This window comes from Leopardus geoffroyi, chromosome C2 (assembly GCF_018350155.1).
Source record: "Leopardus geoffroyi isolate Oge1 chromosome C2, O.geoffroyi_Oge1_pat1.0, whole genome shotgun sequence".
In the NCBI taxonomy this organism is placed as follows: domain Eukaryota; kingdom Metazoa; phylum Chordata; class Mammalia; order Carnivora; family Felidae; genus Leopardus; species Leopardus geoffroyi.
The window spans coordinates 49,574,787-49,589,360 of record NC_059333.1 but is presented as its reverse complement, the minus strand read 5'-3'; the positions used below and the strand labels follow the sequence as shown (position 1 = coordinate 49,589,360).

The 14,574-nt window shown below is 38.1% G+C and overlaps 1 non-coding gene across 1 annotated transcript; it reads left to right on the top strand.

The window, feature by feature from the left end:
* Positions 1–9,050: 9,050 nt before the first annotated feature.
* LOC123576243 lies at positions 9,051–9,157 on the top strand. Its single transcript, XR_006701263.1, has one exon. It is a non-coding gene; the product is annotated as a U6 spliceosomal RNA (small nuclear RNA).
* The last annotated feature ends 5,417 nt before the right edge of the window (positions 9,158–14,574 follow it).

Sequence of the window (14,574 nt, the reverse complement as noted above, 5' to 3'; positions counted from 1 at the left end):
AAAACACTGGGGCCAGAAGCAAAAGGGTGAAAGTTAGAGTCAGGATGAAGGCTCAGGAGACAATAATAGCCTCCCATAGAGTGGTGTGAAGGAAACAAAGCAAGTAAGACATACATACTAAAATCTATTTGCAGAAACATAAAAATTTGTATTTGCATAGGAACTTATCCTTTAGAGAGTGTTTGCCAGAGAGGCAAGCATTGTCACTGAAGCTCAGCCTTTTTAGCACAATGTCAAATAAGATATTTGCCCACACATGCTTTTGCCAAAGTACAGACAGGCAGGAGTCTATGAAGAGAAATGCCTCAGGTTGTTTGCTTTTGACAGGCTCAACTTTACCTACTCCTCCATATTAGATTTGTTTTTCCTCCTGTCTCCTATTAAATCTCATGTCTGTCCTACTTTGGGAGAGTCCAATCAGTAATAGAGAATAATTGTGATGTCATCCTGAAAATATTATCTACCCCAGCAAAATTATATAATTTATTGCATTTATTATATACCAGATACTTTACATACTTTACCGTTCAATCCATGCAAGTTATGGGTGATAACATTTTACAGGGGAGAACACAAAGGATTAAATGGCATACTTAAAGTCAAACAACTAGGACATTCTCCCTGTACTGTGTGAATGGTTCCACTGTCAAGGCTGTTTAGCAGAAAAGAGAGGCTGTGAGACTTTAGGTTCTACCCAAGGGATTCTTTTTTTTTTTTTTTTTTTTAACGTTTATTCATTTTTGAGACAGAGAGAGACAGAGCATGAACAGGGGAGGAGCAGAGAGAGAGGGAGACACAGAATCTGAAACAGGCTCCAGGCTCTGAGCTGTCAGCACAGAGCCCGACGCGGGGCTCGAACTCACGGAACATGAGATCATGACCTGAGCCGAAGTCGGATGCTTAACCGACCAAGCCACCCAGGTGCCCCTACCCAAGTGATTCTTTAGCCAAAAACTTGAGTAAAACTTTCTGAGCTTGGTGATAGCAGGTTTTAGAGTACTGAACTCTAGAGAGACAAGGGACAGGTCAGAGGTCCTTTCACACCCCCTTTACATATGAAGTTCAGTGATGTATTAGGGAAAAGTAGCACCGAATTATCCTGATCTAGCAATATAAAACCATATAACCACTTGAAAGAATGATAAATGTGCCCCAATGCCTCTAAGGCTCCTTCCTCCTTGTATTCCATAAATCCTTGGTTTTCAGCGTACTGTTCTAATTTTCCAAACCTAAAAGTAACTATGTCTCATTATTTAAAAATAATACAATTTTTGCTAATTCCCTCAGCCCTAGAAATGACATGAAATTACTCTTGTCGGTTTCAGGAACTCTTTTATTCAAAAACAAACCACAGCAATCCCCCAACCTTGTAACAGATAGCACTATGCTGAGGCATTTCTGTGGTCCGCCCCAGGGTTTGGGTGTGCTTCCCTTGCCCCCAAATATCCCAATATCAAAACGGTACCTGGGAAATGGTTGCTTTAAAGGTCTCTCTGAAAATTTCATGCTTCTCAGCCATATTACATAAGTTAGTTATTATTCAATGAAACTTCAGTGAGAATCCTCAGCTACCACCACTTCTCCCCTCCTCTACCAGACACACCTAATTCCAGAGCTCCTTCAGCAGAAAGATGCTGCAGACATTGAGACCAAGACTACCTTTTGGAGACCTGAACCAAACCTGGAGAACTGAACTAGCCTTTGGGAATTCAACTCATAGCAGAAAGCAGATTAGGAGACAGGATTCCACATATCTGTCCACCTCTTCAGGCAGCTGTGCATCTTTTCTCTCCACTCTGGCCCCTTTGTCCAACCACAAGTGAAACACATCCAGACTTTAGACTGGTACTACCCTTACAGCCAGGACGTAAGTCATAGCAGAAGGCTGCAATCATACACTGCATTGATTACTGCACTAATGCACTCCCCAGTGCATCTGTGGTGCTCCACACACTCAGTTTAGTGGAATCTGTATCCCAGTGGAATTTAACAGTACATTTTCCAGCCCACTCCTTATGCTTTTCCTAAGCCTGACTCCTTCTTGGGTTCCACCTATGCTTTTGGCTCATGAGTGTTTTCCACAAGATCTAATGGACATCCAGACATCAAAAATGAGGTTTGAGACACATGGTCCCAGTTTTTTTGGACTGTTTTTATGCAGGTACTTTGGTCTGTCAACAAACTCAGAATGCCAGGGACTCCTTCCAGAATGATCCCATTGTCCTTTCCTGCTCCAACAATCCAAGAAAAGAGAATTTTCCTTCTTTGTGCATCAAAATAACCCAGAGAGATTGTTAAAAATACACCTTCCCAAGGTCCGTCCCAAGCTTACTGAGCCAGAATATCCAGGAGTAGAAACCAGGGATGTCTGTTTTAACAAACTGACTTGTAATCCTAGTGAAAATGCAGATTTGAGAAACATCGCTATGGCCTAAATTAGTAATATGAAAATCTGAAATCAGGGTGCTAAATACCTTCTTTCCAACTTAGATCTTTCCTAGAATATAGAATTGTCCTAAAAGATGACAGTTTCCTTTCAGAGAGCTCCAAGATTACACTTTCAGGCAAATCAACTGAGAGGAGGCAGATTCCCACTTAGATCCTAATCCTGGTCCTACGAAGATGAAAACATAAACAATTTCCTCCCTTCTCCCACCTTCCTTCACTCTGAACAAGAGCTGGCTGATTACAAATATGATTGCTTTATTAATAAGAATCATATCCTATGTTAGTGTTTGCTTTTTTACAATGAAATGACAGGATTAGTCGAACAGTTATTTTTAGAGGATTTAATGTCTTCATTTCCACAGAGGACTATATCTCCACTTTAATGGCAAATATGCTGCACCCAAACACCTTGGGACTAAGATCCCTGGGGTGAAAGTCCATAAAGTTAATAGGACACTGAGCACAACTGATAAATAGCTAACAGTGTGACCTGTAGCCAGTCCAAACCTGAACACATAATGATAGCTTTGACTTTACTCTGAGTAGAGAGGAAGTTCAAAGCCAGTTAGCCACTAATGGGAAATTCATGTTCACTTTCAACATCCCCTGGTTTTCCCTTTTTTACTTCCATAGTTGTAAGTTGAGTTTCTATACGCAAGCAGACAGCCCTGGGTAAGCCCAGTTGAAATAAAGCCAACTAACCAGGTCATACAGATACAGATGTGTAGTGACTGATAAACAGTTGGAGAGAACTTCAAGTGACCACACAAAATAGAATCATCAGCTTCTCATGAAAATGGGGGAGTTGATCAAAATTTTTCCAAAACATAAAAAAAAGATAAATGGAGAATGGATTTGTATAAATTATTAAAGTGCTCAGGGAATAATACAGTAAAAACTTTCTTCATTGATGCATTCAGCAAATGTATATTGAGCACCTACAATATGGTCAGCACTATGTTAGGCACTGAGAATTCAAAGATGAATAAGAGACAGACTTGGCCTCAAAGAGCTGTGTTTCTAGTAAGTGGAGACAAACATGTGAGCATTGGTGTGCAATAAGGGACTACAGGTGTTATGGCAGATGGGTGGTAGGTAACTATGGAGACAAAAGAGGGAATAGTCCAGTGGTCTTTGGGAAAGTAAGAGACAGGCTTCAATATATAGTCTTCAATAATTAGTAGGTGTTCACATAGCAGATGAAGTGAAGAAAGGTTTTCAGGGCAACATGAACAAAAGCATAAAGACAAAATATATGGCACATTCATAAAATGTCAAATTTTGGGACAACTGGAACATCGCAGAGTGCAAGGAACAAGACCCCATAAGGATGACTCTGAAGAAGTAAGCAGGGGCCTCATGAAGAGCTCTGAATGGCATGCCAAGGTCCTGAGGCTCAATAGGGTCCCACTGAAGAGCAGTAAGTCTTGGAGTCTTAGAAAGTTATCTCTGGGTGAAATGTAGAGATGAAATATAAGCAAAGAAGCATTAGAGGCATGGAAATCCATGTGGAGGCCATTGCAATGATCTAGACAACATCATGAAGGCTGAATTAAAACAGGGATAGAGAAATAGAGATGCATGCAGATGTTAAGAGCTACTAAGAGAGTTGCAATAATAGGCTACTGACAAAAATCCAACTGACCTACTGTCTCTCTTTTTATTCTTTTTTTACTTATTTTTTTAGAGAAAGTGTGTGTGCAAGCAGGGGACGGGGGCAGAGAGAGAGAAACTTAAGCAGGCTCTATACTCAGCATGGAGCCCAACACGAGGCTTGATCCCACGACCCTGGAATCATGACCTGAGCCGAAATCAAGGGTCAGAAGCTTAACCTACTGAGCCACCCAGGTACCCCCCTCTTTTATTCTTTTTTTTTTTTTTGACTTTTAAAAAGACTTCTTTATTTTATTTTGACTCTTAAAAGTAGTCAGGTTATTTACTTAAATGATTCCATGGGGCATAAATTCCATGTGAGGCATCTGTCTAAACTCAATTTCATTTCTCTGATAAAGTACACAGGAGCACTACTGAGCAGAAAGACAGCTGAAATATAAACAAGGCAGGATGGAAAAGAAAAGAAGAGCCCAGGGTAATGTAAGATACTCAATTCTCAGTAGTTGCCAGAGGTCAAAGATTGAGAGTAGAATTTGACTACAAATTTGGGGGGGAGTGGACAGGGAACAGATAAAATTGTTCTATATCTTGACTACTGTGGTAGTTACATGACTCTTTACTTTTGTAAAAAATTCCTAGACCTAGACACCAAAAAGAATGAATTTCTCAGAATAGCAAAATGAGAAGGGAAACCTACTTACTCTTGTATATGCATTCATTCATTCAACGAATACACATTTTCAACAAATAGCACATACTTCATGCCAGAAACCGTTACATGTTAGACGCATGGTGGGAAATGGGCCCCATGGGGCCTGCAGCACAGTGGAAAAGATATCTGTTAAATAAATATTTCTGTAAATTCAGTTACAGATGTGATAGAAAAAAATAAAGGGCAACATATTATGAAAGCATACAACAAACTTCCCTGAAGTGGTGATATTAAAGCTAAACCCAAGGGGCACCTGGGTGGCTCAGTCAATTAAGTGTCCAACTTCGGCTCAGGTCATGATCTCACGGTTTGTGGGTTCAAGCCCTACATCGGGCTTTGCACGGACAGTGCAGATCCTGCTTGGGCTTCTCTCTCCCTTTCTCTCTGTCCCCCCCTTCACTGCTCTCTCTCTCTCTCCTCAAAGTGAATAAACTTAAAAACATTTTTCTTAACAAAAAATAAAGTCTTAAGAACAGCATCTAGAATATTAAGTATTCAATAATAGTAAGTTATTATTATTACTACTACTACTCTTTATTTGTAAACACTCTTTATTAGAGAGAAGAGATGGCTGTTAGACTCGATTTTTAGAAAGAACATAGAGGAACTACACTCCACCTCACCAAACTAACTTCCTATGAATGGGACCAGAGTCCTAAACCATAAGATGGGACTCATGTGGACTAAAAATGTTTTTCCAGCCCAAAAAGAAACTTTGAGGCCCCTCCTTGCTAAATCCATATCTGTTTACTTAATTTAATCCTTAAAATCATATCATGTTAGGGGCGCCTGGGTAGCTCAGTTGATTGAGCATGTGACTTCAGCTCAGGTCTCACAGTTCATGTGTTCAAGCCTTGCATTGGACTCTTTGATCTCAGCACAGAGCCCGCTTTGGATTCTCGCCACCCCCCCCCCGCTTTCTCTCAAAAATAAACATTAAAATTTTTTAAAGCATATCATGCAATCTTTCACATGTGATGGAACAACTGGTATTGAGCTGAGCCTTCTGCCATAACTAACAAAATTGGAGACAATTTATGAGGCAATTTTTTAAGCATTGGACAACAGGAAACACAACACTATGACCCCTGACAGAGGAGAAATTCATAAGGTAAGCTCCATGATTTCCCTGGATCTCTACCTGGTCACAGTTATTCAACCACAACATAGCAAGCTAGAATCCAAGCAGAGCACAGTTGTCCTGCTGAGCTGAAGAGGCAGAGATCAGAGTGCAGGGAAACTGAAGCAGTAATAATCTGTAGGGCAAGGCACCAGAAAGTTAAAGGAGGGATATCGAGGGTAAAGAGAAGGGAGAAGCTCAGAAGTTGTGCAGAAGTTGCCCAAAAAATCCCTGGCTCAAGGCTAAGATGCACATGCCTATGACCAGACTCCCTAAGGCTTAGAGTAACTATGGAGAGTGATTACCACAGAGACAAGAGTAGGATAGAGATACTAAGCAAACAGTGCTAGTAGACCTGGAAGTTCTGGCCAAGCCAGAGTGGCAAGACCTTGTTATCAATTTATTATACCACACATCTATCTGAGATACAAGAAAAAATTAGAACCATCCTCTAGGGTAAGGTCCATTTCAGGCCCACCCTAACAAAGTCTAAAACAAAGCGTTTAAAAGATTTGCAGTAAAAACTGAATTCAGAGGTTGAGACCTGCCAAGATAGAGGGTGTTGGGAAATATATTGAGCTTTCCAAAGATGTACCCTAGCAAAGCATAAAGTCAAGCCAACAGAAGCACAAGGTAATCAATCAGTAAATGAGCTCCTTAACAGAAGAAAAGGTAACACTTCTCAAAGAAAAATAACAAAAGTCTAGAACCTATACAATGCATCAATTAATGTCTAGTACACAATAAGAAAAATTACTAGGCAAACATGACCCATAGTCAAGGGAAAAGCACCAGTCCCAACATTACTGAGATGAGGTACTTAGAAGACAAGGACTTTAAAGCAGCTGCTATAAATATGGTTCAAATAATTAAACTGTGTGTGTTCAAAGAATTTTAAAAAATATGAACTTAATGAATAGAAATATAGGGAATCTCAGCAGGGAAATGTAAACTGTAAAAAGAACTAAATTGAAATTCTAGACTGAAAAGTACAATGACAAAAAAATTAATGGCACATCAGACATGGGAGGAAAATGTCCCTGATGAACTTGAACATAGGAAGACAGATCTATAGAAATTATCCAAACTAATGAATAGAGAGAAAATAGATTGAAGATAAGCAAACAGATCCAAAAAGACCTATAGGAGAATAGAAAATGGTCAAAATATATGTAATTAGAGATTTAGAGAGTAAAGATGAAAATGGAGCTAAATAGACTTGTTTACAGAAATGACAAAAGACAAACCACAGACTGGGAGAAGTTTTTGTAAGATGTTTATCTGACAATGGACTCAGAGCTAGAATATATTTTAAAGCTTTTACAACTCAATAATAATAATACAGAAAATCTATTTTTTTAATGGGCAGAAGACTTGAAAGGCACTGCACCAAAGAAGGTATATGAATGGCTAAAAAGTACAAGAAGAAATGTTCAGCATCATTAGTTACCAGGGAATTGCAAATCAAAGATACAATAAGCTACCATTAGAAAGGGTAGCATATAGGGGCACCTGAGTGGCTCAGTCAGTTAAGGGTCCAACTTTGGCTCAGGTCATGATCTTTTGGTTTGTGAGTTCAAGCCCTCCATTGGGCTCTGTGCTGACAGCTCAGACCCTGGAGTCTGCTTCCGATTCTGTGTCTCCCTCTCTCTTTGCCCTTCCCCCCACTCTCATTCTGTCTCTCACTCTCTCTCTCTCTCAAGAATAAATAAACTAAGAAAGAAGAAAGAAAGAAAGAAAAAGAAAGAAAGAAAGAAAGAAAGAAAGAAGAAAGAAAGAGAGGCTAGCACTTAAAAAAACTGACAATAGCAAGCACTGAGGAAGATAGACAATAGTGAGGTCTCCTCCACATTGTTACTGAAAGTGAAAATTGATACAACCACTTTGGAAACCAGCTTGACAGTTTCTTTTAAAGTTAAATATATGCTTATCATATGGACCAGCGACTCCATGCCTAGTCTCCATATGAAACAAAACCCTATCTCCACACAAAAACTGCTCATAGCAACTTTATTTATAAACAGTCAAGAATTGGAACAACCCCAATGTCCACCAATAGCCATTGTTGAATGGCTAACAAATTGTGCTATGAACACAATAAAATACTACCTAGCAATAAAAATATAACTACTAGTAAGTGCGACCATGTGGACGAATCTCAAAAACATCATGCTGAGTGAAAGAATCTGAATGCAAAAGAACACAGTCTGTACGGTTCCATTTATATGGCGTGCAAGAGAGGCAAACTAATCTATAGTGATAGAAATCAGATCAGTGGCTGCCTGGAGCAGTGAGTGGAAAGAGGGATTGCCTGCAAAGGGGTGTATATAAGGAAACTACATGGTGTGATAAAAATGTCTACATCTTGACTCTGGTGATGGCTATATGGGTGTATGCATTCATTGAACTATACACTTAAAATGTATACCTTTTATTGTATATAAACTATACCTCACAAAGTTGATTTTTAAAAGGATAGTTGCCTAACTCTAAATTAGAAGCCTTATCTTCATCATCATCCTACAATGAGTCATTCAGCAGTAAATTTTACAAGGAACAAGTTCTTTATGAATCACACACAGGCACCCCAAATAAATGTCTAACCATTTGTGTTACACACGCATGGCTGGGGAAATAGCTGCCCATAAACTAGCCCCTGCCCATCATCCCTGATACTGGGCTACAGAAGAAATTGTAGCTTCAGTTCTCATGTTCCTCAGCATCTTCATTAACTATTTGTTGACCAGTTCCTGTAATAAGTAAGTGTCTGCATTTATTTTATAAGTAAGTTCTACCATCTGAAATCTTGGCTGCTGCAGAGTTTAGGGGTACATTCCCTACAAAATCTGCCCCAGTCTCATACCAGAGGTAATCGTTAGTCCGACGGCATAGTGAACCAACACTAATGCTTGTCAGATAAGCTATCCTAATTAACTTCCCTGCTCAAAGACCCTCTTAAAGCTTTTTTTGAAAACACAGGCAATAAGAAAACTAGGCTTTCCTCTCCTTGAAATTTTCCTATCTGCAGTCAGAAACTGATGGACAAAAAGCAAAGCATCCTGAACTCAGGGCACTTCTAGCCCATGAAATGACCATGTGTGCAAAGATGAGTGCCTCCATCTACTTACAGATTTGGAGCCTTCCTAAGGCAGAAGGATGCTCACTTCAGCAGCACATATACTAAAATTGGAATGAAACAGAGAACATTAGTATGACCCCTGCACAAGGATGACACACAAAATCCTTAAAAAACAACAACAAAAAGATAAAAAAAAATTCATAGAAAAAGAGAACAGACTTGTGTTTATCAGAGGAAGAGAGTGGGAGTTGGAGAAATTGGATGAAGGTGGTCAAAAGTACAAGCTTCCAGTTAGAAGTAAGTACTGGTAATGTAATGCACACGATGTCTATAGTTAACACGGCTGTATGCTATACCTGAAAGTTACTAAGAGAGTCGATCCTAAGAGTTCTCACCACAAGGAAAAACAAAAAAATGTTGTGACTATATGAGGTGATGGATGTTAAGCTAAACTTACTGCAGCAACCATTTCACAATGCATAGATGTTAAGCCACTATGCTGCACACCTTAAACTTACATACAGTGTTGTATGTCAATTATATCTCAATAAACTGGGGAGAAAGGAATAGCAGGAGATGCATAAAATCTCACTATAAGCTCAAATCCTGTGTTATCTATTGTATTAGTTTTTCTCTGGTACAATTTGCATAGCAAATTACCACAAACTTAGCATCTTAAAACAACATCCATTTACTATCTTACAGTTTGGCAGGTCAGAAAGCTAAGTGGCGTTGGATGTATTCTCTGCATGGAGGATAACAAGGCCAAACTTCAGGAGCCACCTGGGCAGGACTGTAATCAGAAGGTTCTGGAGAAGAATCTGCTTCCAAGATTACTCAGCCTGTTGGCAGGATTCAGTTCCTTGGGCAGGTCAGACAGAGATCCCATTTTCTTTCTGGCTATCTGGAAACTACCTGCACTCCTTGACTCATGGTCCCCCTTCCTCCACCATCAAAGCCCATAAGTGTAGGTTTAATCCTTCTCAGGCATAGAATCTCTCTGACTTCCTCTTCTATGACCAGCCAGAGAAAACTCTCTTCTTTTAAAGGGCTCATGTGATTAGACCAGGTGCATCTGGATAGTCTCCCCATCTTAAGGTCAACTGATTAGTAACCTTAATCACATCTGAAAAATAACTTTTGTTATGTAATATAATCACAGGAGTGACACCAAGGGCAGACACCATGAAGCCATCTTAAAATTCTGCCTAACATTCTGATGCTAGATTCTGTCCAGCACCACTGACCTTCTTTGTATCCCTAGGGATACCATTCACCCAAACATTTTAAAGCTGTCTTTAGGGGTGCCTGTGTGACTCAGTTGAGAATCCAACTTTTGATTTCTACTCATCTCATGATCCAGGGTCTATGAGACCGAGCCAGATGTTGGTATCTATGCTGGGCATGGGGTCTGCTTAAGACTTTCTCTCTCTCTGAAGACCCTGGATGGCTCAGTCAGTTAAGCTCAGGTCATGATCTTGAGGTTCATGAGTTCGAGGCCCACATCAGGCTCTGTGTTGACAGCTCAGAGCCTAGAGCCTGCTTCAGATTCTGTGTCCCCCTGTCTCTCTACCCATTCCCCCACTCACTTTCTCTCTCTCTCTCTCTCTCTTTCTCAAAAGTAAATAAACATTTTAAAAATTAAAAAAAAAAGATTTTTCTCTCTCTCCTTCTGCTCCTCTCTCCTGCTCAAGTACACACACTCTCTCTAATAAAAATAAATAAATAAATAATAAAATAAAAAAATTAATAAAGTTGTCTTTAAAAACAAATGCTACTACTCAGTAATTCAGAGCCTACTTCCCAGATTACAGTAATTAAGACTGGGATACCATAAAAAATACCAGATTTAAAGTTGAAGGAACTATGTTTAAATCCCAAGGGTTCAGGGCAGAGAGAAATCAGGATGAGCTGGGAATAACTTCATAGAAGTGGCACCTGAGGAGAGCTTTCTAGGATGAAGAGAATTTGGGTAGGCAAGAGCATGAGCAGGGACAGGAACGAACAGGGCATTAGCTGAGTAGTGAGGAGACCCACCTGACAGCCTGAAATAATGGAAGGTCAGACAGATGGGGTAAACTAAAGAAAACATGGCTTTGTAAATCAGAAGAGTTTGCATTTGATTCAGTGAGCAACACTGAGCCTTTGAAAGCTTCTTAGGTTTCATAAGAGTATACTAGTTAGAAATTGTTGGATTGGTGAGAAAAATAAGATTAGAGGAAGAGTAATTAGAAAGCTAGGAGAGACACAAATTGTTCATCTGTTAGAAATACATACTGACATTCTATGAGGAGTGGGGTGGCCTTTAACATCTTCAAGAAAAAAGTAAGGGGATTGAAATACAAATGGTAAAATGATTACAATGAATGAAGCTTCCTGATAGGTTCTCAGGGCTTCAATATACTATTCTACCTACTTCTGCATTTTTGAACTTTTCTATAATGAAATTTTTTTTAAGCTTATTGTGGTAATCAAGGAATGAAGTTATAAAAACCTAGACATGGCTGGTGGCAGGAAAATAGAAAAAGGAAGATGAATTCAACAAATATTTTGGCCTTGGTAACAGGTCATGATCTTGAGGTTCATGAGTTCATGATATAACAACTTCAGCTGAGGGAAGGGGAAAAAACGGACTCATTTATACAGTCTTGTAAATAAAATGTCTTAAAAAGGAACCTGTCAACCTGAGCTTTCAATGAAGTGCCTCATCAGTGTGTATGATCAGAATGTGCATAGAAATTAATAATCTGTGTAAGTTAAATTTCCACCTATAGATCTTTTTCTCTGTCTACTGCACCACGTGAAAAAACTGGAGAGATTTTTATTAAGTTTAGAGAGTCTGTTTAGAAAAAGCTGACTATTAAAAACATAGCTTTGTTTAGTCCATACAAAAAAAAATTTTGTAAGGCCCTAGAAGTGTCTCATTTATTTTTTTTATACATGGCAATATAGTATATTAATTTTAAAGTTTTCCACGCATTGAGTCCAGAAACTCATCTCTTTAAAAACTTACCCAGGTGGGGCGCCTGGGTGGCTCAGTCAGTTGAGCCTCTGCTCATGATCTTAAACTCTGCAAGTTCAAGCCCCACATCGGGCTCTGTGCTGACAGCTCAGAGCCTGGAGCCTGCTTCAGATTCTGTGTCTCCTCCTCTCTCTGCCCCTCCATCTCTCATGTTCGCGCGTGCTCTCTCTCTCTCTCTCTCTCAAAAATAAATATTAAAATAAAGTATATATTTAAAATATAAATTATATATAAATATAAAATATATAATATATAAATATATAATAATATATTAATATGTTTATATTATATTATATATAAATATATATTTATAAATTTATATATATATATATTTATTATTTAATTTTATTTATTATTTTATTTATATATTATTTATTTATATTTATTTATATTTATATTTTTATTTGTATATATAAATATATATTTATAAATTTATAAACTTATAAATAAATTATAAAAATTTATTTATATAAATATATATTTATATATTTATATTTTTATATATTATATATTTTTTATATATTATTATTTATATATATTTATTTATATATTATTTTTATATATAATTTTATTAATATTTATTTAATTTTATTTAATATTATTTAATTATATATAAAAATATATAAATTTTTATATAATATATAAATATATAATAATATATATAATATATATAAATATATATAGATATAAAATATATATATAATATAAAAATATAAACTAAAATAAAATCAAAAATAAATAAAGATTAAAAAATTTAAAAAAAAAATTCCCACGAATCTTTTGGGTACAAGCACCCAAAAGTCCCAAATGCTTTCTTGTTTTCCAAAGTGATATATTTGTAATTTTCTACAAAATTGCTATCCTGAAGATGAACATTTCTTATTTCCATATCTACAAGGGCCTAAAAAGGAGATTTTTTTGACAATTTTAATGTAATTTTAGAAGGAATACTTCTTGGGGCAAAAAAGGAGGAGAAAGGCTTTTCAAAGATGAATGAAAGTGATACCCAAAGTAAAAAAAATTATTCGGAGCCATTTCAGAAAGACAGGCCTTAATGGGCAGATTCCCACTGAGACAAGTGCTCAATCTCAAACCCTAAGCCCCTGAAACGAGCAGTTCACCTGCGGAGAAGCTGACCCTGAGGCCTTCCACGAGAGACAAACTGAGGCAGCAGCCCGCACTCTTACACAAGCACCTGAAGCTGAAGACCTGTGGAGAGACTGTTTGGCTGCAGATACAGAGAAAAGGCCATGTGCGTTAAAACCCCACGAATTGAGAAAATAAACAGTGATTTCAAACGTATGCTACAAATCAACTAAGCTAAGGAATCTAATATTATTTCAGAATCTTAGATCTGTCCCTGTTGTCAAGCCCAAAGGTGCTAAGCTGTTCCAATAGGAGACATATGTTGCATTCAGGTACCAAGAGGTACCCAGAGCTATTGAAATCTCTACTTTCAATTAAATAACCAGAATCCTGCCACTTGAAAAAGTAATATCTAGACCTAAAACACTATATTGCAATGGATTTAGGCAAAGTGGATCAGTATTTATTGTCTGAAACCATGGACTTCCTGGAGTTGATCTTTCACTTTCAAATGTCTGTGGTTTCCTGATTTTATCATTACAAGGTCAGATGTCAAAAATGAAGGCATGTAATTTATGATCATGTTGCTTTTTACATGGGCAGCTCTAGGTAGTGTGATCAAGGTAAAGAGTAGCAAATTTCTTCACATGTGTACCAGAGAATGGAATGACTAATGATAATCAAAGAAGCTTTGCTGTAAGTTTCAAAAAAAATTTGAAGTTCTTTTAACCATTATAATAATTTTTTTAAGTTAACTTTTTTGAGAGAGACAGAGACAATGTGAGTGGGGGAGGGGTGGAGAGAGAGAATCCCAAGCAAGCTCCTCACTGCCAGCACAGAGCCCGACATGAGGCTCGAACTCCTGAAACCATGAGATCATGACCTGAGTCGAAACCAAGAGTCAGACGCTTAACTGACTGAGCCACCCAGGCGCCCCAAACGTTATAATAATTTTTAAATTACAGATCAATAATGATTTTATCATTTCTACTAAAGTTTATCAACGTTAAATGAGTCTCCTGCTCAATGCCAGGTATTACAGCTAATAAATGAAATGGAGATGATGTATCCTCCATTAAGTCAATTTTGTATAAAAAATGCTCATAGATTCTGAAGACAAGACTACAGGATTGCTCAAAAAGAAGTATTCACCTTAATCATTTTGTGAAAAGAATAATGATAGGAGAAAAGATTACAAAGCCTCTTTCCCTGGTGTAGTAGGTTAAATGGTGGCTCCCAAGAAGACATGTCCACATCCTAACCCTCAGAACCTGTGAACATTACCTCATTTGGAAGAAGGGTCTTTGCACATATAGTTAAGAATCTCAAGATGAAGTCATGCTGGATTATCCGGTGGGCCCTCAATCCAATGGCAAGTGTCCTTTAAGAGGCACACAGAAGGAGAAAGCCATGTGAGATGGAGGCCGAGACTGGAGTGATGCCACCACCAGCCCAGGAACGCCTGCCTAGAGCTGCCAGAACCTGAACCAGGC